Source organism: Motacilla alba, chromosome 1 (assembly GCF_015832195.1).
Source record: "Motacilla alba alba isolate MOTALB_02 chromosome 1, Motacilla_alba_V1.0_pri, whole genome shotgun sequence".
Taxonomy (NCBI): domain Eukaryota; kingdom Metazoa; phylum Chordata; class Aves; order Passeriformes; family Motacillidae; genus Motacilla; species Motacilla alba.
The window spans coordinates 95,695,554-95,716,444 of NC_052016.1; the positions used below are offsets into that span (position 1 = coordinate 95,695,554).

The window sequence follows — 20,891 nt, forward strand, 5'->3', positions numbered from 1 at the left end:
TTTCTCATTGCTTCCCTGTGCCAAGCCCTTCCATTGAGTTCTTTTACTAGATGTAACAGGAGTGAATTTTTTTTTTTTTTTTTTTGCATAGGTTCTGACCCTTCCTGGGGTAAAAGTTTATGAAATAGATCCCCATGCTTCACAGTTACATGAGTATGCAATAATCTATAAGCACCTGCAAAAAACCTAGCAAAATCAGAGAGATTGTTTCTCATTCTACTTTTCCATTGACTGTACAACAGTAGTCAGCATGCCTGAAAAATGTCTCCATGCATGTTGTTTATAGCTCTGTTGCATTAGTCAGCTTCCTTTAATAAATCAGATACAAGTTGTGACACGTTGTTAATTCGATCACTAATAACCTGCTCAAATTGCAAATCTATGTCAGCAGGTTGGTGTTGATTAAGTCATAGTCACTACTAACATATTGTTTTAAATGACTGATAAGTTTTATTTGCTGCAGTGATAGACTGCCTGCTCTGATGTACTTGGTTGTGGGCTTGTGGGGGATTTTTTTTGCGGGAGGCTTCTTGGTTGTTGTGCTCTTTTTTTTTTTCTTTCTTTTTTTTTTTTTTTTTTTTTTTTTGTCTCCTTGTAAGCTTAGAAAAATGACACAAATGGCCCTGAGGTGGTCCTCTAAAGGCCTTTCTCTCCCCCTGTTTGCTGCAAAGAGAGCTGGTAGCCACTAGAGGGGAGGAGACTGCCGGCTTTTCTGAGCGCTCCAGCTACAGCTTGAAGGTGCAGAGGCTGTCACCAGACTGGTTGCCCAACGAAATGGTTTAAAATATGTTATGAAGGTTAGTAAAAAAATAAAAATAAAATGTTTTTCCCTCATGCCCCCACTTCCTTTAATGCATTTGAAATATTGACTGCTCAGCACATGGGTTATCTTAGGAGGGTTTCTATCTCAGGTGATAACTGGGGGGAGGGAAAAGAGCCTACGGTAATAAACATTTAAAATGTTACGTCTGAAGGTAATGTGTTAAATCTTTCAAGGCAAATGTTTAATTTTCTATGCAAGGATGCTGGAAAATTAGGGTGTAGTCTAGGAATAACAATCATTTATTTCCTATGTGAAATGAGAAGTTTTGATTTTCTGTGTTCGAAGTTTCCAATCATTCTGTCCATTCCCCTCTTCCTTCCCCCCCCCCCCAAACTATTGATGCTGAACAAATGTCTAAACTAGTAAAATACTAAAGTATCATTCTTACAAACTTTTTGAAACATATGGTCTGTGTTATACGTAACCAAGTCTAAGCCAGAATAGCAAAAAATCTCATTTTATCATCTGTAGATGGACAAATATATATTTCTTTTTTATATATATACAGTTGACCTTTTTATTTTATTTTTTAAAACAGAGTAAAATTCTTGGTATTGTTAAAGAGCTATAATGTAGAACTGTAGCTTGTTACACTTACTCTCCTGAGTGTAATTGCACTAAGATCATTCAGTTTCCATTTGGAAAGCCAGTGGCAATTACTGGAATACAATGTATCATGCATTTGCTCACTGGATATAAAACGTATATACTAATTCGCAATAAAATGTAACAGCTGTCAGTGCATTTTCTGCTCTGTTACTTCAATAAATTGGAACTCTGACTAGAAAATGGGAATATTGCATTTTTACACACTCCGTAATGTGTTTGCTTTTTGCAAATACAATTTATTTTTTTCATGACAAAAATTGTGGTTTGTTATTACTGCTAGTGGATAAATATTCTTATATCAGAATGAATTACACATGGTATCTGTAAAGAAGTAGTAATATTTTCTGCTTTTTATTGTAGCCTGTCTCCAGTAAACAAAATGCACTTAACCTACTTCTGTCATATATTGGGTATTTTTAAAATTTTATTTTATTTTCTTTTTTAGCATTGCAGCGGTTGAGGGACAGGGGAAGTCTATTTTACCCTACCTTTGCAGTTATTTGAGTAATTGGTTAACATTTTATAGGATACTGTTATTTTTCTCTTGAATTTATTTTTATTTTTATAAACATATATAGAGATAAATAGTTCTGGAAGACAGTTATTAACCATGACTCCTCACATTATGAACTAGTGCATCTGAGTTTTATTTAAGATAAAATGCCTGCACATTTGTGTAATTTTGTTACTTGAGGTCAGACTTTTCACAGATAATTAGCCTTTTACACACTGTGAAATCAACCTGCATTGGTTATTTGGCTAGACTCTTTGCTTCTGTTCTTTATTTCCCAGAAGGTTAACGTGCTGAAAATCTAGCTGCAAGCACATAGTACTGTCTCTTTGTGTTGCTAATTATCCCGTTGCATAATTATTAATATCAGGAGCAGGAAGAGGAAACAAGCACACCAAATAGTCATGAATGCTAGTGTTCTGGCAGGAAGCTAGTCCTGCATTAATAAAATGTGCCTGTGCCAATATCACAGAAGATAGGAGCGTTCCTTGTTAAGGATCATTTATTAACTGAGATCATCTTTTAGTTCGCCTTGGGGTAATGACTAATGTCAATGGCAAATTTCACAGTTGTCTAGAGAAATGAATTAAATTTGTAATAAAAAGCCCTTCGGCTTGTTGTACATGTTCATTTATTGGAGTAGTTGAACTAGGAGAACTGTAAGGCAACCAAGAACATTGGCTTAATTTTCCTTACATATAATAGTGACCTTTAGCTTCATATTGAAAAAGTTACCTATTATAGACTGGTAAATTAAATGAGAAGTTCCTCTAATGCAAAATAAACTAAGTGACTGAGCTAAGTTAAACGGCCCTTGAGCTTGTGAGATTTTTGGCAGAAACAAATTCTTTTTTTTGCTGCATCTGTTCATCACCAGCCTTCTGAAGGTGGTTTGGTATCTAATCAGTCAGATAAAGTATTACAAACTGGCATGCTAAGAAGTAGTTAGAAGCTCATCCTGTAGGATACCAGGATGATTACAATCTTGGGACAGTACAGTGACATTTTTCACACTGAAATTGTGGTTTTTTTGAAAACTTTCAAATGTTCTTTATATGGTATCTTTTATATAAAGTCAAAGCAAACTTGCATCCATTAATAAAAAGGGTGTGTTGGAATTTACTTTTTTAAAATTTACGTGTGCATTGAAAAACAGAAGAAAGTTTTAAATATTGTCACTGCAGAGAGTAAACATGAAATTTACAGGAAAATATCAAAAGGTAAAGAGAAATGGCATGCACCACAGCACAAATGGAGTGAGAATTCTAAAATTTCTATTTTCCTAGGTCAAAGTACAAGAGAATTTTTGATTTTGGGGTATATATACTTTAGTTTTAGGAAAGATGATAAGCCCTGTCCCACCACCAATTTTATATGAACTGTGTCTAACGGTTAGTGTGGTGGGTTTCTCTCTTTCAAAGAGAGACAAGACACCAGAAAACACAAAAAAAAGGTATGGGGGAAATCCAAGCAGACAGCAAGAGAAAAATACTGTGGCTATTGAAAGAAAATGGAGGTGGGAATAATTTACTTTGCCATCAAGACCTAGTAGGGCTCAGGATGTGCTTTTATGGTGACTCCCTGAAATCATACTTCAGTGCTTGGAAAATGGACAGAATCAATGCATTAGTGCTGTCTTACTCTGCCTGTTTTTCAAAGTTCATGACAGAATTGCAGCACCAATGTTTTCAAAATCACTTCTCTGTTTTTATAAATACTCGATTTAATTCTGAGTAGTAGGTGCTTTGGTACAATCTGCTGCTGGAATCCCGTGTTTATTTCCATCAAATTTAATATGGCAATAATTTAGCTTATTTACTCTGAAGGTTCCTGAAGTATTATAAGTTTTGTAGATGTGAAATTTCCTTTCTGCTCTATTCAACAACATAAAATAACTTTTGGAATTCTAGTGACTTTAATGGATGCTTTCCCCATAATTTAATATTTAAAATATATTTTCATGTGAATTAAAGGATGTTCTTACTATAACTGATGAGGCTGAGTAAAAAAACACTGGAGTGACTAATAAAATCATGAAAATACAACTGTTTGTATGAATTCCTAATGGCTTGCAGTGCAAACCATAGGTTGTTGACAGACATGCAGACATAAGAAGTTTTTACAGAATTTTGGCAACTCTTGACTACAATATTGTTGTGTGACCAAGTCAAGATTGAATTATTTCAAATGTAAAATTAGGTTGTGGAGGAAAGGTTATAGCCAACTGTAATATCCAGAGATTGTAATACATCCACAGGGAGTCAGTGTTGCTGGGGATCTTTTTTGCACCAGTCAGTTAATGGACCCAAACTAGGGAGGCAGAAAATAGGGAGTTAAATGCAGAGGTACAAAGCTGCTAATGGTTACTGTTTATTTTTTCTGACAGAGAAGGTCAACTTTAATTTTGTCTCTGTCACATGCCTGAATTCTAATGTATCATGTTAGCAGCTTTTAAGAATATTCCAGAGATGGTTACCAGAAGATGATGCAGAAATGAAGCATGGTGGCATTCATAGGTGGGGGAGGGAAAGAGCAGGTTTACATTGTCCTTCGGTGTAAATCATTGTTAAGTTTAGTGGGACAGCTATCTTTCTTTAAAGTCCAGACTAATATTCGTGGCACTGACAGGATGGTAGCTAATTGAAGAAAAATTGTCACCTACATGTCACTGAGTAAGAATCTAATAGTTTATCTTTTATTCCATTTTGAAATCCAGAAAAAACACTTGAGAATATCTTTTTCTTAAGCAGTAAAAAAGGTTTTGTTTAGCCATATGTAGTGAAATTGCATTTTCTCACTAGCAAGAATGTACAGTAGCAAGAGACATTCATTTCAAAAAGGCTGCTCTAATATCCACCCGTTGAAAGTTGTGAACATGGTAAGCAAGCCCTGTGTTTTTTAAATAAATATTCTAATACCTGTTCAGAATGTAGGCATGGGCATGTATAAAAAGTGTGATTTACAAAAAGTTTTCAGTATGTTGATTTAAGTGGGTTTTTGGTTTGTTTTTTAAAGAAAGAAGAAAAAAGTGCAATCAAAGCTAAAACTTGATCTGAGTGAAAAAAACATTCTAATTTGGGAGTTGATAAAGACAGTGACCACATACAGGTACTGATAAATTTCAATATGCAGTTCTATGAAGAAAATGAAGAATTTTGTTTATGTGTACAGAAAAGGAGAGTAACTCATACATAATTTTTTTCCACAACTTTTTTTCTTTGCTAGGTGGTGTGTGACCAAAATTATAAAATCTTTTTTTAAAAACTCAATGAAACCAATGTCCTTGTAGCTAGAAATGTGACAGTGTGTAATTATTGCATAATTAAATGAAATGATTGAATATATATTTTCTTAAAATTCAAGTGCTGTCATCAGCATTTACAAACTTAAATACCTGGTGTACCTGCAGCACATGTCAAAATGTTTCAGAAATTTCGGTGTGAGGAATATCTGAAATTTGGGCTATTGTTACTCAAGTCGGCCAAATATGGATTTAAGTGGCTAAGTTTCAAAATGCTGGCTCACTTTAGGGCTTTTTGTATTGTTTTCTTCTTTTTTTTTTCAATTTTATTAGCCTTTTAGGAAAAGGATTTCCTCTCTGCTCTTAAACCTTAGGTTTACTAAAACCTAATTTTGTGTTTTCTTCCAAGCGGCATATTATATTCTGGATTTGTTTAAGTTTTAATTTTTCTACCTTTGTAAACTGTAGTATTTACTTTTCACAGCCTTAGCTGACCAAAAAATACAGCAACATGGGAGAAATAAAGCAGATATGGGTGGGGTTCTCTAAAACAAATTCATTTTCTCTGTGTGCATTTCTGTGCTGTGGAATAGACTTTGTGCTTATTCATACAGAGGGAGTTTGGAAATGTTTTTAGAAAATGCAGATGTGTAAAGCATTCTTAATAAGGATGGGAAAAGAGTTTGCACTCCCCTTTTAACCACTCTCTCACCTCAGCCCTTTTCAGCATGTAACCTTATTCTCTGTGGGATTACTTGGATGAAAACCAATTAGAGAACTGCTCACACAATATAAATGCATACAGATTAGTACAGATTGAACGGTACCAATGCCAACTAATCATACAGTATATAAAGTCCTAAACAATATAGATATTAAGGAGTGATGGGGAAATGGACTCATATTGTTATAAAACTGAGCACAAAATGGAAGCAGCATAAAACTGTTTATTTAAATAATAAATAAAGTATAGGTTTTCTTTTGCCCCTCCTTTTTTTTTTCCCCTTGTGGCAATCTGCCCACAGACAAAACTAAGTGTACCAAAGAAAAGTCAGCCTACGTGTTTTCAGGGTATTCCCCATGCCTTCATGGTAACGTTACTTTATTGCTGCTGTTTTCCGTCCTTTAACTGTCCGTCCCCTTAATAACCTCGAATGCAGAGTTTATTCTCCAGCTGGGATGAGAATGAGAAAATGGTCTCCTCTGACGTGGATGCTGATTCCATACAAAGGTGTCTGGGAGGGACAAATAGAAACTGTGAATATAACTGAGTTATTTTAATGCATGGCCCCCAAGGACTGTGTGACCTGAAGGGTTTGTTTTGCTGAGGGAAGCCTGCAAGAGGACGACTGCAGAACATCGGGATCAGCCATTGTTTCCTTTTGCGTTGGTATTGTCAATTCCTGACATTCCAGGGAGGATATTTTGAGGAAAATATAGTACTTTTTTCTCCTCACAACTGTTGCCCAGCAATGGAAATGGAATGATGAAAAAATGCAAGTCTCCTTCAGGTTTCATGCTGTCTTCATACTACAATGTCTGTTCTGATATGCCTACAGCTTTGGTCATTTGTTCTTCCTTTACCTTTTATTTATGTTTTTTCTGTTAGCATAAATAAGAAAATGTTTCAACAATTCAACTCTAGGCTTTCTGTTGAGCAGTGAGCTCTTCCTACCTCCTTTTTCTGATATTTCTTTGCTGTATATAATCACAGTGAAACATAACTTTTTAAAGTACTATCATAGACAATTAACATTCTGTTTCCAATTACAGTCATGTGAGGTACCTGTTATTTACTTTAATATTGGAAAAGCTTTTTAATCCTTGAAAAATATTTTGGCAACAGTGTTGAAATAATATGACAGAATTTTGAGTGTCTTGCTTCATAACTACTCCTGGGCATTTGTCTCGCTGTTCTCTTAGCTGCTGGACTGAATTGTCCACTTACTATTATTACTGAAAGTGACAGAGTAAGGAATCTATCTAGATATAGCTACAAATCAAAAGAAACACACATAAAAGAACTGAGTCATACTCAGTTTGGAAAAAGAAACCCTTAACATAACTAAAGGAAGTGGAATAGTTTACAGGAGGGATTGGTGTGTACATTGGTCTTCTCCAGAACAGCTGTCATTTTTAGATCAGCAGTGATTATGCATTGAGTTTTACTCTGAAAGTGTTTACTATAGCATTCAGGGAAAAAAAAAAAGCTAATTACTATAGTCACTCTCTGTACTATATAGTGTCTGTTTTTCTCTAGCTTCAAAGAGGAGAGAAAAGAAATCCTTCCTACCATGGTTGTTACATAATTTTTGCTGGATTTTTATGCTCAGCTTTTGATAGAGATGTGCAGGAACTCAAATGCCTGCATTCATTAAGCTCTAACTGCTCAGTTCTGTAGCTGCAGTCCAGAGCCAAATTCTGACTGTATGCTCAGATACTAATTAAGAGTAAAAAAAGAGTGTTGGATTGGCCCTTGTGTGTGTGGCACCCTCATCAGATGATGTCTAGGTGCCGTAATTTCCTTAGCTGAAGTAGTCTAATAATGATTTCCATATCATGAAAGAAAGTCATTTTAGAAGGGATGGAGAGAAAGCAAGAGCTAGCAAAGATTACAGTACCTAAGCAGCATGAGTCCTTAGTGTTACAGAGCAGGAGAGAGCAGCAGGGGCCCAATGTTTCTTATGAGTTCATGTAATCCACTTCTCCCTTCATGGTTTGCCCAGGTTTTGTGGACTTCACTGATTGCTGCTTTGGTAGAACTTTCCACTTCAGACCTCAAGTGAAAATACACATGAGAAAATATGACTACTATGTTAGACCTTTTGGATTTTGCCTGGAGATGGGATTGCTGGGGTTATCCATGTCAAGTCTCCGTGAATTTGAAGGAATGCTGACCTTTTCCAAGAAAAATTCAGACCTGATCATTTGAACTTTTAGAGGGAGTAACTTTTACCATTAATATGAATAACTTCTCAGATTTTCTAGGATGAGATTTATTTTTTCTCAAATGCCTTTCATTGCCATTGCCTTAATATTGCCCAGCTCCTTGGTCCAGATGCAGGAAGGAGCCAGCTGTCTCCATTGCATTTCTATGGAGTGAAAGACCCTGACCCTCCTCAAAAGACAAAAATGTGTCTCTTCAGTTCATCTGAATGTTTAAGCCATATTAGGGAAAAATAATAATTGCTATATTAACCAACACTGAAGATGAATATTTTTGATTTAGAGCACTTTGCCACATCACTATCACTCTTAGGTAAACATGATTTGAAAGGAATTATTAAGATATACCAAGCAGGACTGTGTTATACCATTGGTCACTGAAGATTTATTCTTTTTTCTTATCTGTCACAGATTTCTCAAAGACCAGTCAGAGAACTGAGGTATCGCCTGTCTGAAGGGTTTAAAATAGGGAAAAACCTATTAGGTCATCAACTCCTCCCTTCTTCTAGGAGAGAATTGTTACCGATAGTGTGGTCTGAAGTGCTTTGTCCACTTCAATTTTTAATGACACTTGCTGCTGTCTAGAAGTTCTGGCAGGAGACACAATATCTTACAGGAAAAAAAAAAACCAACCCTTCAGTGGAAAAAAGACTACTAATTTAGGAAATTAAATGGAAGTTATAGGTTTTGTGTGAGCTTTCTGAAATCTCAGAAGGCATCTGCCCAGAAACAGTGAAAAAAGTTTGGGCCAACAGTGGGAAGATGTCCACAGTTCTTAAACATAAACCATAAATGATAGCAGAGCATTGATTTTTTAATAATAATTTTTATGTTGTTCTATAAAAATGTATTGTAGGAAAAAAAGTAAGGGATGGAGGGTTGTATTTGAGTGGACAAAGCAGAAAATTAGCTGCCAAGGGTAATAGAATCTGTGCAGTACAACACTATTTCTGTTTCAAGCAGAGGACGGTGCAAGAAAGCAGCACAGTGCTTCCTGATTCATCTCAAAAAGCATGCTGAATCCTGAAAACCTGCCAGAACTAACAAGATATCATGGGTGAATTCCTGTTCCCCAACAAGTGAGCAAGAATCTTGCCATTGACTTCCTTGGGGTTAGGATTTCACACAGTAGTTGAAATTTCTGTTGTGCAGTGTGGAGCTGAGGGGTCACTGAGATTTTCATGAATATGCACACACAGTGCTATACTGGGAAGTGAAACGTGGGCTCCAAAGAAACAGGCAGAAATCAGTCTGGGATGCTTTCTGTACCATCTCCTGACCGGGTCTCATTTCTACTAGGCTGATACTAATCCCAGACATTCCTTATGAATTTACATTCCACAGAACAATAACCTACCTGAAAGACTGAATTTTCTCTAATTCCCTTTTAATATCCTGTTCATGTTTCTGAGTCTATAAGTAATTGATATGTTATTGTTATGCTTAGATTTCAGGGGTATTTTTGAATATTATCTTCAAGGAAATGGTGTCAGGGCATCATGTGAATTGTGAAGGAAAGGGATGCCATAGATGACTGCCTCCTGTGACCAATAAACCTCTGTGCCATGCTCTTTCAGATTTCACTCTGTCATTGATACTGTCAGTTCCAGGCTTCCCTGTGGGTCATATTTACTATCCTAGGCTGTGGAGGAGGGGAGGAAAAACTGCCCTAGAGATCTTACTCAGTGGGAATCCTGAAGATCAGGCTGAAGATCTTGAGCGGTTTATTGGTGTATACCTTAGTAGACGTGATGCTGAATTTTGTACTCTTTGGAGCATCTGCATGTGTTGGAGCATCTGTTTGTGCCTTGGATACTTTTGTAACACAGCAATAATTTTCATTGAGCTCATTCTCATGTCTCATTTTAATAATTTAGATTTGATATGGAAGGAATTATAGATATGTCCTCCTAGTCAAATTATGGAAGATGTTCAGCATATGTGTTCATGAAAACCCCACATTTTTATAGATTGTCCACACTTAATACTAGAAAATTTTGAACAAAGAAAAAAATAGTCTTTGGAACAGTAGAAACAATTTATTTTTGGCTATAAAATGTTTGGATGAGTATCGACTCAATCTGATTTTTCTTCATAATTTTCAAAAATGGTCCTTTTTTTTCCCAATTATATTCCCCACATCAAAACATGAAAGGATACTGTCCATTTTCATATGTTTCTGGTACCCTGGGAAGAGTTGAACAGAGCATTTTCATATTAGAAAATTCAGAAAGTATACATCAGAAGACATAGTAACTATCAACAACCGAAGATAATGATTTTTTTTTAAAAAAACCCAAGAAATTCTTAGCCAATATTTGTTATTCATGCTAAAATTCTGCTCCCTTTATCCATTTTTCATTTCTATACCAGAAAAAAAATGTTTAGCAGTTTTAGTCATCCATGAACACTCCCCACCCAAAACATAGCACCACTATAGGGGTACCTCTATACAAAATACCAATCTTGCTATATGAATTATTTTCCTAATAAATTTTGCCGTGGTATAAACAAAATTGGACCACATTTGTCACTTGTCCATCCTCAAGGCAACACAGCTTTTTAGATTTGTGAAGTGGACACCAAGGAAGAGAATGGTCCTGTAATGCAGTTCACCACTTTCTCTCTATGGGAAATTTGGGATGGCTCTCTTAAGAGCAGTTTACAGTATAGATATGACCTAGGTCCCTTATGTAGCTGGGCAGGTTTCTACCCTGAAGTCATTAGTAGAATTAGTAGAATGAGAGCTGACTACATCTTGTTCATGCTGAAGTCTGCTGCTGGAGGTTATAGTCTTGTAAACGTCTGTATTGCAGAAGAAATACTATGGGTGAGGCTGTATCTGAGGACAGAATGAAAATACAGATACTAGGATTCAGCTGGCTTTAATTCAAGTCATTGCTCCCAAATGTCCAGTAATGGCCACCCACTGATCCTGGTCCAGCTGGCAGCATGTGCATATAAAGGTCTCCGTGGAGATAAACAGCAATTAAATCACAGAGAGAGAGAGAGAGAGAGAGAGAGAGAGAGAGAGAGAGGCAGAAAGCAATTGCTGTTGAAGAAGCTAATACTGGGAAATACCACAAAACCAAGTTTCTACTGCAGGTGTAACATTATTTCTTATAGGATTCAAGCTGCATGCACCAAAGTAGAAAACACTGATCTCATAAGCATATTGGGGGGGAAGAGAGCTGGATATGATTTACACTGTTCAAGGCCACAGTGCCTGTGCTTCTGTGATGGAAAGACATATGGTGCTTGCTTGAAGCAAACCGAATACAAGCAGAGGTCAGTCTTGCACTGGTGAACAGGATCTTGCATGTGGATATACGGTGCTACTGGAATTCAGCAGTGGTTAGCACAGCTTGCTTTTCCATTGTGGACATTGTAGAATTGGGGTTAAAAGATGCAACTGTGCTCATCACTGGAGAGGTTAGCCTGAAAAATGTATTTGTTTGCAGCAGTGATGGTATAATTTCTGTTACAGGAGCCTTGTTCCTTTGTTAAGAATTTTTGTTTCACCAAAATATGATTCTTTCAGACACTGCATTCTCATGGTATTTAAAGGAAATAGAGTAGGTTAATACCCAGGAAATTCCTTCTTAGAGAATGGAATTTACTATTTTGGATATTTACATTATTTTTTTTTCCTATTGAAGTGTCTGTGAAGGAAAAGCCATCCTGGAGTGAAATGTTATTTACTTATATAGAGGATTTTTACAAGAATTTTGTTTTCAGGTGCATTGACTCAGCCAGCCTTTCTGTTGGTTAGCATTTGGATTTTGTTAAAAAATCTGAATTTATATCTCTCTTTCTCATGCACTCTCTAAGTTTAACTCACATAGAGCCAGTAGATGGTAATTTTGTTTCCATCCTCATACAGTAAAAAATAACCTCTTTGCATTAAGATGACTTTGCTTTTTTGCAAAGATGTAGTACGCAGGTCAAAATCAATATGTATCCAAATCCTTTGTGGCAAGAAAAGATGGATAAAATGCTTTGAGACAAAATTTTAAAAACAAACACTGTAATTAGCTTTTATTTAGTCTTTTTTTTTTAAGACAATGATTTTCATTTCATATGGAAATGTAGATTTCTTCAGAGTAATTTCATGTTCTTTTTGGTTTAAAGCAACTTTTTTCCTTTGATTACTGAAATATGCAGTTCTCTCTATTTAACACGTAATATCAAATCAACATACTTCCCCCTTCCTTTTTTTGCTGATGACAGTCAGCAGAAATCATGTTCCAAAGTGCCCTGAGAACAAGGACATTGATCTCAAGTGAGACTCTTGTGCCACCTTCCCCTTGTCACTTTCAGCTGTAATTTGTTAAGATACCAGCTCTAAATTATTAAACACTTTATAAGTATAAATAATTCAGCAGTCAACAAATAAAGTGACAGCCCATTAATCAGTTCCTGTTCATGTACATAGGTGGCATGCTGTGGTCTGCGGTGGGGTATGAATTCTGCTGAAGTCCGTGTGCTTTGCAGCAGTGCTGCTTCTTCTCACATCAGGAAAAGGTTTGTGTGCATCTTCTGAGTTTGTCATTTGTTTGCACAAAATCCAACGAGTTCCTGCTAAACTCTAGGGAGGGTCAGTGGTGAATTGAGTCTTTTATTGTATGAGACCACATTGATACGCACTCTTTCCTTCTGGCCTGGGTTTAAATCTTTCAAGGGCCTGCCCAGCTTGGAAACACCAGAAATCCGGCAGTGTGCCTGTAAGCGGGAATACTGCAAATTGACATGGTCCAAATGACAGAAGGAGCACCTCTTTGCTATTTCAGGCATCACCTGAACAAGGGAAGCAGTGTGTAGATCAGGCTGAGATTCTTGTATGCTGCCTAAAAGGTCAGCAAGCATCCCCTCCTCAGGATTTCAGTAAAGTTCTTGTCAAACACAAGCAGCATGTACCAATGAAAGGCTGTTTTCAGAACACCACATATTCCAAATCCAAAGTATTATTAGAGTTTTCCAGTACAAAGGCGACCTATTTCATACTCCTGAAATTCTACCAAGAAGCCACTGATGGACACGAATGTGGCACAAATGTCCTCAGAAATTTTTATCCCAATATGTCACAAAAATCTAGGTAAACCTGTGTATGAGGATTATGCACTGTGCTTAGACATGATGTTATTTTGGGGGAAAAAAAAGAAAACAAAATTCTCTGGAAAGTGTTTTAAAAAATGCTGTACGAATTTTTGTGTTTTTAAATCACTGTTTGACAAACATAAATGTAGAGTGAACGCCTTTAAGTCTTCATTTTCAACACCGCAGGTGTTGCAAATTTGGATTGGCAGTAAAAAGTTTCCTCAGGAAGAAAGAGAAAATGGTTGTTTAACAGCTTTCCATTCTCATCTTGCATAGAAAGCCTGGGAAATTCTTGTTGTAATGGAGAGACTACAAAGAGGCAACTGAAATGATCCTAAGTCAAGGATCAATCCATCACACATAGGAAAAGATTATGTATGTGTCAATCTCTCTTGCTTTTTGATGCAGAACAAATGGATGTTACCCTTTGTAAATGGTTTATATGAATGCCAGTGCAGCGTTTTAATAGAACAGGCCAAGGACAGGGAGACCTCAGACTTCAGCACAGTCAGGGTTTCTTGCTGGATAAAGCACTAGACTGGAACTAGCAAGACCTAAGTTCTGCTCTCACCAAGCTGTTAGATGACCTTGAGTGAGTCACTTCACCCCTACAGAGCACCCTTATAAAACTGCGATAATGATATTGACCTCTTTTGTTACAGAAGTGTGAGGTCTAGTGTTTAAAAGTCCTGCTTAAGAGCAAGTCGTGGTGTCACCCTGTGTGTAGTTGGAACTTGGATGAGACAATTTTTGGACGACATACATGCAAGTGAAGGGATTCTAAATTACACTGCTGATTTAATTTGCATAAGTGCTTGAAAAGAGAAAAATGAGCACCTGTGACGAAACTGGTCTGAATAATATATAGTAAGTAGGTGCAATGGCAGTAACAGGAAAATAATATGGTTCAGAAACTGAATATGAGGAATGCCATAAGCAACTGGCAAAGGAAAGCTTTCACTGAAAGGAATGTGATTCTGTGGTGAAACTGGGATACAGATTTTCTAAAAAATAAAACAATTTGGATTTTTTTTTTTTAGAGTGGGATCATATTAAACCTGTGAAATTCTCACATGTAAATAAAGATTAGGCTTGAATCTTCCCAGCAGTAAGATGGATGCAGAAATCTATCGTCTGGTGGAGAACTTACTGGGACATAGGACTGCTTATTGCAAAGTCAGAGCATCATGGAGCTAACTGAGAGTGAGGGAAACATATATGAGATATTACTTTTCTGACTATTAAAAGATAGTCTCTGGTCAAGGGATCAGGTTTCTGGATAATGAGTGCTTTTAAGGTCTGCAAGGTTAAGATGATGTGGCATCAGCTATATATAAAATGCTAGTGCTGCCACTTGAAGCAGAGCTCAAGGTGAAAGTTAAAACTGTCATGGAACAAGGTGGCTGAAAAAGTTGCAAGGCCAATTGACTGGATCAGCAGTATGGTGGCAGTTAGAAAGACAGGCAAACTGATGATCTGCATCAATCCAAAGGACCTCAATAGCATACTAAAGTGCTTATGCTGTTCCCTGCCAACAGTCACTGAAATATTGCCAAATCAAGCGAACACAATAGTCTTTTCAGTCATGGATGCCAGAGATGGCTTCTGGCAAGCAAAACTGGATGCAGCAAACAGTTACTTGACAACTTTCTGGACCCTGTTTGGGTGCTATCAGTGGCTGACAATGCCATACAGAACAGAAATTGCTTGAGGGGGGTACCAGCAGAGATTGCACACAGCCCCTGAGGGTTGTCTGCTGCAGATATCAGTGCAGATGACATTGTTTATACTCATGTGGGAGGGCAAGGATTGAGCTATGGCCAACCATGATCATAAAATTTCTCTGGTAGAGACAGGAGACAGCAAGAAAGAACAGTCACAAGCAAGCATAGGAATAGCTGTACCAGCTCAAAACAAAGCTTTCTAACCCCTGTTTCTGGAGGCTGGTGGAGAAAGCCAAGGAGTACAAAAACATGTCAAGTGCCCAGTGATAACACCACAAATTTCTCCTACAGAGAAATTTGAGGAGCTAGAGATAGCTATAGAGCAATAGACATCCTTGCACATTATCATTGCCATCTGCAGGACCATCAGTAGCTTCTGAGAGGCATTATTTACCCCTCTTTTTCCCTTCCCTTCCCTTCCCTTCCCTTCCCTTCCCTTCCCTTCCCTTCCCTTCCCTTCCCTTCCCTTCCCTTCCCTTCCCTTCCCTTCCCTTCCCTTCCCTTCCCTTCCCTTCCCTTCCCTTCCCTTCCCTTCCCTTCCCTTCCCTTCCCTTCCCTTCCCTTCCCTTCCCTTCCCTTCCCTTCCCTTCCCTCCCCTCCCCTCCCCTCCCCTCCCCTCCCCTCCCCTTCCCTCTTTATGGGAGTCAAGTTTGATGATTCTAGTTTCCACAAACATCCCCAAATTCTTTTGAAATATTCAATTGCCACTTTACATTTCTCTTGTACAGAGGCCATTTTGATGCCCTATTTCTTCCTACAACAGTTGGAAAGGTCTTATTAGTTCTAGGCAGTTGGGAAGCTGTTTATAAAAAACCTTTGGGATTGTCTTAACTTTTAAGGAGACTTCAAGATTTATTTTTTCTAATTTGAACAATGCTTCTAATTTTGAATAATTGAAAAATTAAAGAATTTTGAAATAATTCAATAGAATGCTGTAAGAAAGTATCTTCTTACCATCTGATAATTCCATAATTAAATTACTGACAAAAAATAGCTGTTATTTGGTTCATTATAGATTTTATTTTTTTCTCCTTGTGTATGCAATCTTATACAGGTATTTTATTTTAGTAAATAATATTAATTTTTATTTATATTTATTGTAACATTATGTCTTTAACGTCTTTAAACCATCCACCATCTGTATTTTACTTCTCTAATTTTTATTTTGTCCTCCTACATAATATTAAATACCATTCTGATGAATTTTGACTGTGTTTTTTGAATTTTCATTTATTCAGTTTGAACATGTTATGTTCACTCTTTTGCCATAAGTATTTGATGTCAAATTTTTGAGATAAGGCTTGTTTCAGAATTAAGTAAAATACAGCTTCTGCTGTGGGTTGCTTCCCAGCTATTCCAAATGTGACTGTCTAAATTGTGTTGTGCCTTGATACAGGATTTACTCACAAGATAAACAGGGTTGCCCCATTATTTTGCTTTCTGCTTTGTCATCAACCTCTCTGAGTTTCCCTACCATCTCCTTGGCTTTACCACAACCCTGTGTGGAAGACAGTAGAACAGTCTTCACTATTTACTTTTTTTTCACTTGGGAATGCAGTTGAAGGATTCTACTTTATTTGTGGGTATGAGAAACTTTTTGTTCGTACTTCACTTTAGGACTCTTTAATGTGCTGACTTTTTTTTTATATGTGTGCTTATATTTCTGAAGATATGCTGTAAGAGAGCAAGAAGCAGGTCTTTTGCTAGAAGAATAACTCAAAACATTAAAGAAAACTAAAATTTATATAAGAAAAATTATCCAGAAACAAAAATAAAAAGGAAAAAACTCCGAAACCCAAAAATGTTAATATTGTTTCTGATAATCCTTTAAATAAGTAAATAAGTTCTCTCATTTTGATATACGAGTTTACTTTTTTTTACCTAAAAAAAAAAAAAAGGCCTTATTTAAACTATAATTTAAACTATTCACTGCTGAATTCCCATTGTCTTTGGCTTCTGTTGCACATCGAGCCAATGCTTTCAGAGAACTCTTTATGGAGGATCCAACATGTATTTCCTGAGCTGTAACCACCAATTCTGAATGCAGAATCGTGTAGACTTCATTGGCATTCCCCAGATGCATTGCCTTATATTTAGCCACGCCACTAAAGCCCAGCTGCCACCCTTCTGGCCAATTTTTTTTTTGAGGGAAGTGTTTGCAGGTCCTCAACATTTGCACAGCTCAAAAAAAAAAAAAAAAAAAAAAAAAAAGAAGGAAAAATTAGAAAAATAGTATGGTCTGTAAAGTTGGAGGTTTTAGTGTTCACACCCTTTTCCAGACCACTGATGATTTATGTTGGAAAACAGCAGCACAAGCACCAGTTGATGGGACAACATCCTACTGTCTTCCATCTAGAAAATTAAAGACCATTTGGTCTATAAAGGTCTACGTTAGGACATTTTCTTCCTATCCTTTAATCAGCTTTTAATCCATAAAAGATCCCCTCTACCAATCCTGCCACAGTTTAATTTATTTAATAAACTTTGGTGTCAAGGACTTTAAAATGCAAGTATATCCACATTTCTGCTGACATTGTCAGCACAGTAGGGTAGCAAGGTAGTATTTCCTTTACAGAAATCAGGCTATTTCCTTTGTAACAACCTTTTTTTTTCCTTTCTTTTTTATTATTTTTTTCTTTTCTCTCTCTCTTTTTTTTTTTTTTTTTTTTTTTTAGTAGGGATGGAATCCTGCCTTTCCTAGGATCATTTCTTGAGACCTTTTTGAGATGGGAGGTGCATTGGCAATCTGTCAGTCTTCTGCCACAGTAACCTTTCATAATGTAGCTTACAGATTGCAGCCAAAAGTCCTGTAAGTTCAGATTTAAGTGGCCTCAGAGCTCTTGGGTGAAGGCAATGCAGTTTAATATCTTGCCTCTTATATCAAATTGATCTATCTATTTCAACTTAATGCCTGATTAAGATCTTGCATAAACATCCAACACTAGGAACAAAATAATCACAGATCTACAGAATATTCTGACTTGGAAGGGGCCCATAAGGATCACAAAGTCCAAATCTTAGGACATCCAGAATATCACACCCTGTGCCTGGGAATGTTGTCCAAATGCTTCTTGAACTCTGTCAGGCTTGGTGCTGTGGCCACTTCCCTGGGAAGCCTGTTGCTATGCCCAAACATCCTCTGGGTGTAGAAATTTTTTCTAATAGCCAAACTAAACCTCTCCTGACACTGTTTCAGGTCATTCCCTTGTGTCCTGTCACTGGTCCTGACACTGTTTCAGGTCATTCCCTTGTGTCCTGTCACTGGTCACCACGGAGAAGAGATCAGTGCCTGTCCCTCAGTTTCCCCTCATGAAGAACCTGTAAACTGCAATGAGGTCTCCACTCTCCTCCAGGCTGAGCAAGCCAAATGACCTAATTTTCTCCTCATAAGCTTCTCCTTCACCATTCTTGTGGCCCTCCTTAGGATGCTCTCCAATAGCTTTATGTCTCTTTTATATCGTGGCACCCAAAACTGTTCACATGACTCAAGGTGAGGCCACCCCAATCCCCCATCCCCTCCCTTGCCCAGCTGGCCATGCTATGCCTGATGCCCCCCAGGACAGGGTTGGCCCTCCTGGCTGCCAGGGCACTGCTGGTTCATGTTCAACTTACCATCCACCAGGACTCCTGGGGACCTTTCTGTGGCACTGCTCTCCAACCTCTCATTCCCCACTCTCTCCATACATCCAGGGTTGTCCCATCTCCTGTGCAGAATTCAGCATTTGCTTGTGTTAAACTTCATACAGCTGGTGGGTGCCCAGCTCTCTAATTTGTCTAAACTCTCCATTCAGGGCTTCTCTGCCTTCCAGGAGGTCAACAGCTCCTCCCAGCTTTGTATTATCTGCCAACTTACTCAGTATCCCTTTAGTCCTCTGTCCAGGTTGTTTACAAAGATGTTGAACAGCAATCTGTTTGATGTGAAAGCAGACCCAATATTTAAAATGCTTTAATTCAAAATTAATTAAGAAATAAAATTAAAGAGTAAACTGAATTAAAGGAAAGGTTTCAGAACATAATGGAAAAGAAGTGAGAGTGTTTATTCACCTATATTATAAATCAGCTTTTCCCTGGTAGTTAACAGGCTTCATGTTTCCCATAATATTTATACTTGTAGCTTCTTTGTATATTTTGCTACACATATTATTGCCCTTGCATAAAGAACTATATAATGAATTTTCAGAACTGATCCATGGTTAAAATCTATATATATTATACCTAGTTTTTATCTGAAAACTGTTTCCTAGGAAGACATACATATATTTATATTTGCCTTTTAGAAAATGAAAAATAACACCTGGCATGTATTTCTCTACAGAAAATGTTTAGCTTCACATCACACATCTTCCTTGTTAGGAAATGAAGAGTTAATTAATCTCTCTTAGCTACTCTCCATTTTTAGTTCAATCAGGGAGTACATTCTAGAAGAATCAAATCCAGTACAGTTCATAGACATTGCAGTAATTTTGTACCACTATATCATACTACCAGAGGGGATATCAAGATTAGAGTTTTCATGCTGAATATTGAACACATCAGACTGAAGATGTGGAGTTCTTAATTGCCAGAATGGGAGTGTCTGTGCCCAAAATAAACTTGCAATGGAGAAAGTTCACTCATCAACTTGCAAGACATAGAACTTGTTCCTTTTCTCTGTTTTTTTTCACTCAGACAGTAAATTCTCTGAAAAATAAAATATAATTCTTATGTGTTGAAAAATCTTGACCAGTGTCTGTGGAGGAGAGAGGGTTATATATTGGCCAGTGTTGATGGAGAAAGGAGGATTATACCTTCTTGAACCAGCAAGTCTTTTTTTTAACCCATGTTTTATTCCACAGAGGAAGGTCCTAACTGTTTTCACCTTCTCCTGGAACAGTGTCTTAATCATCAATGCTGTTACCAGCATTGTATCTTAGAAAAATTTACATTCTCATTTGTAGATGTTCTCCTGGGAGCTGAACATTTCTGCAGCTTCAAGTAAAAGAGGAAATTTAAATTGTTTTGTTATAGTACATAGGTGTAGAATATCTAAAATATTTAGTTAATGGGGAAAAGGTGTCTTCTAGCAATTTTGAAAAAAAGGTCCACACTTTTTCAATTTTTAAATAGAAGTGCCCAAATGAATACAGCTGATTTTGGATAGGGAGAAATATAAACAAAGTATTTCTGAGTTGTCTATTCTGTTTCTGGTGCAACGAAAAATCAAAATTCTGTTTAGTCTAGATTGAATATTTTCCCTTCCTATTGTAGTTAATGAACTTCTCACTTCTTTCAATTCCTTCATGTCCCACTCCCCCAAATAAGCAAGATTCCCAACATAGTTACATCAATATTAATAAAGAATGAGTGTTTTGTGGTTTTTGGATGAGACTAGCATTACCTCTCTGGGAAATCTATTCAGCACATTGTTTTATATAAGATATGGTACTATAGAAAAAGCAAAAAAGATGAGATTTTAGATTAAAAGCTGAAAATCTCTCTTGGAAATTCTATTATGAAAACAAAGTAGAAAAAAATCTTTTCTATACTGCAGAGGAATAAAAACTAACAAAAGCAGATTTTTTGCTCACCAAATGATGAAATTTTCCCCATAATGCTTTGGGCCAAATTATTTTATTCAATGCAATTTAAATATTTCATTTTGATTTCCTTATTAATGATTTTCTCTAAAAGCAATTTCACTCTGGGAAGAAATTTTGAAATAAACGTTCAATTCAAAAAATGCTAAATAGGGCACTTGGGTGTTGTTGAAATACCTAGCTTTATTTCAAGCTGACATGCTTTACAAATGCTGTAGTTTTTATTAAAATTTTATGTTAAGTAGTTCAAAACTGTGTGATTATAAATTTGTGAGTCAAGTCTATTGCCGCGGAAATATAATACTCCTTAAAGAAACAGGTGGTTGGGCTTGTATAGCTTGCATTGTACTGATCAGGAACTATT

At 36.8% G+C, this 20,891-nt stretch overlaps 1 long non-coding RNA gene across 2 annotated transcripts in view; it reads left to right on the forward strand.

Moving 5' to 3' along the window:
• The first annotated feature begins 702 nt into the window (after nt 1-702).
• LOC119710099 overlaps nt 703-20,891 on the forward strand; it is a 37,718-nt gene continuing 17,529 nt past the window's right edge. For both annotated transcript variants that reach the window (XR_005259502.1, XR_005259501.1), the window contains exons 1-2: nt 703-797; nt 12,566-12,654. This is a non-coding gene — a long non-coding RNA (uncharacterized LOC119710099). The remainder of the gene's footprint in view (nt 798-12,565; nt 12,655-20,891) is intronic.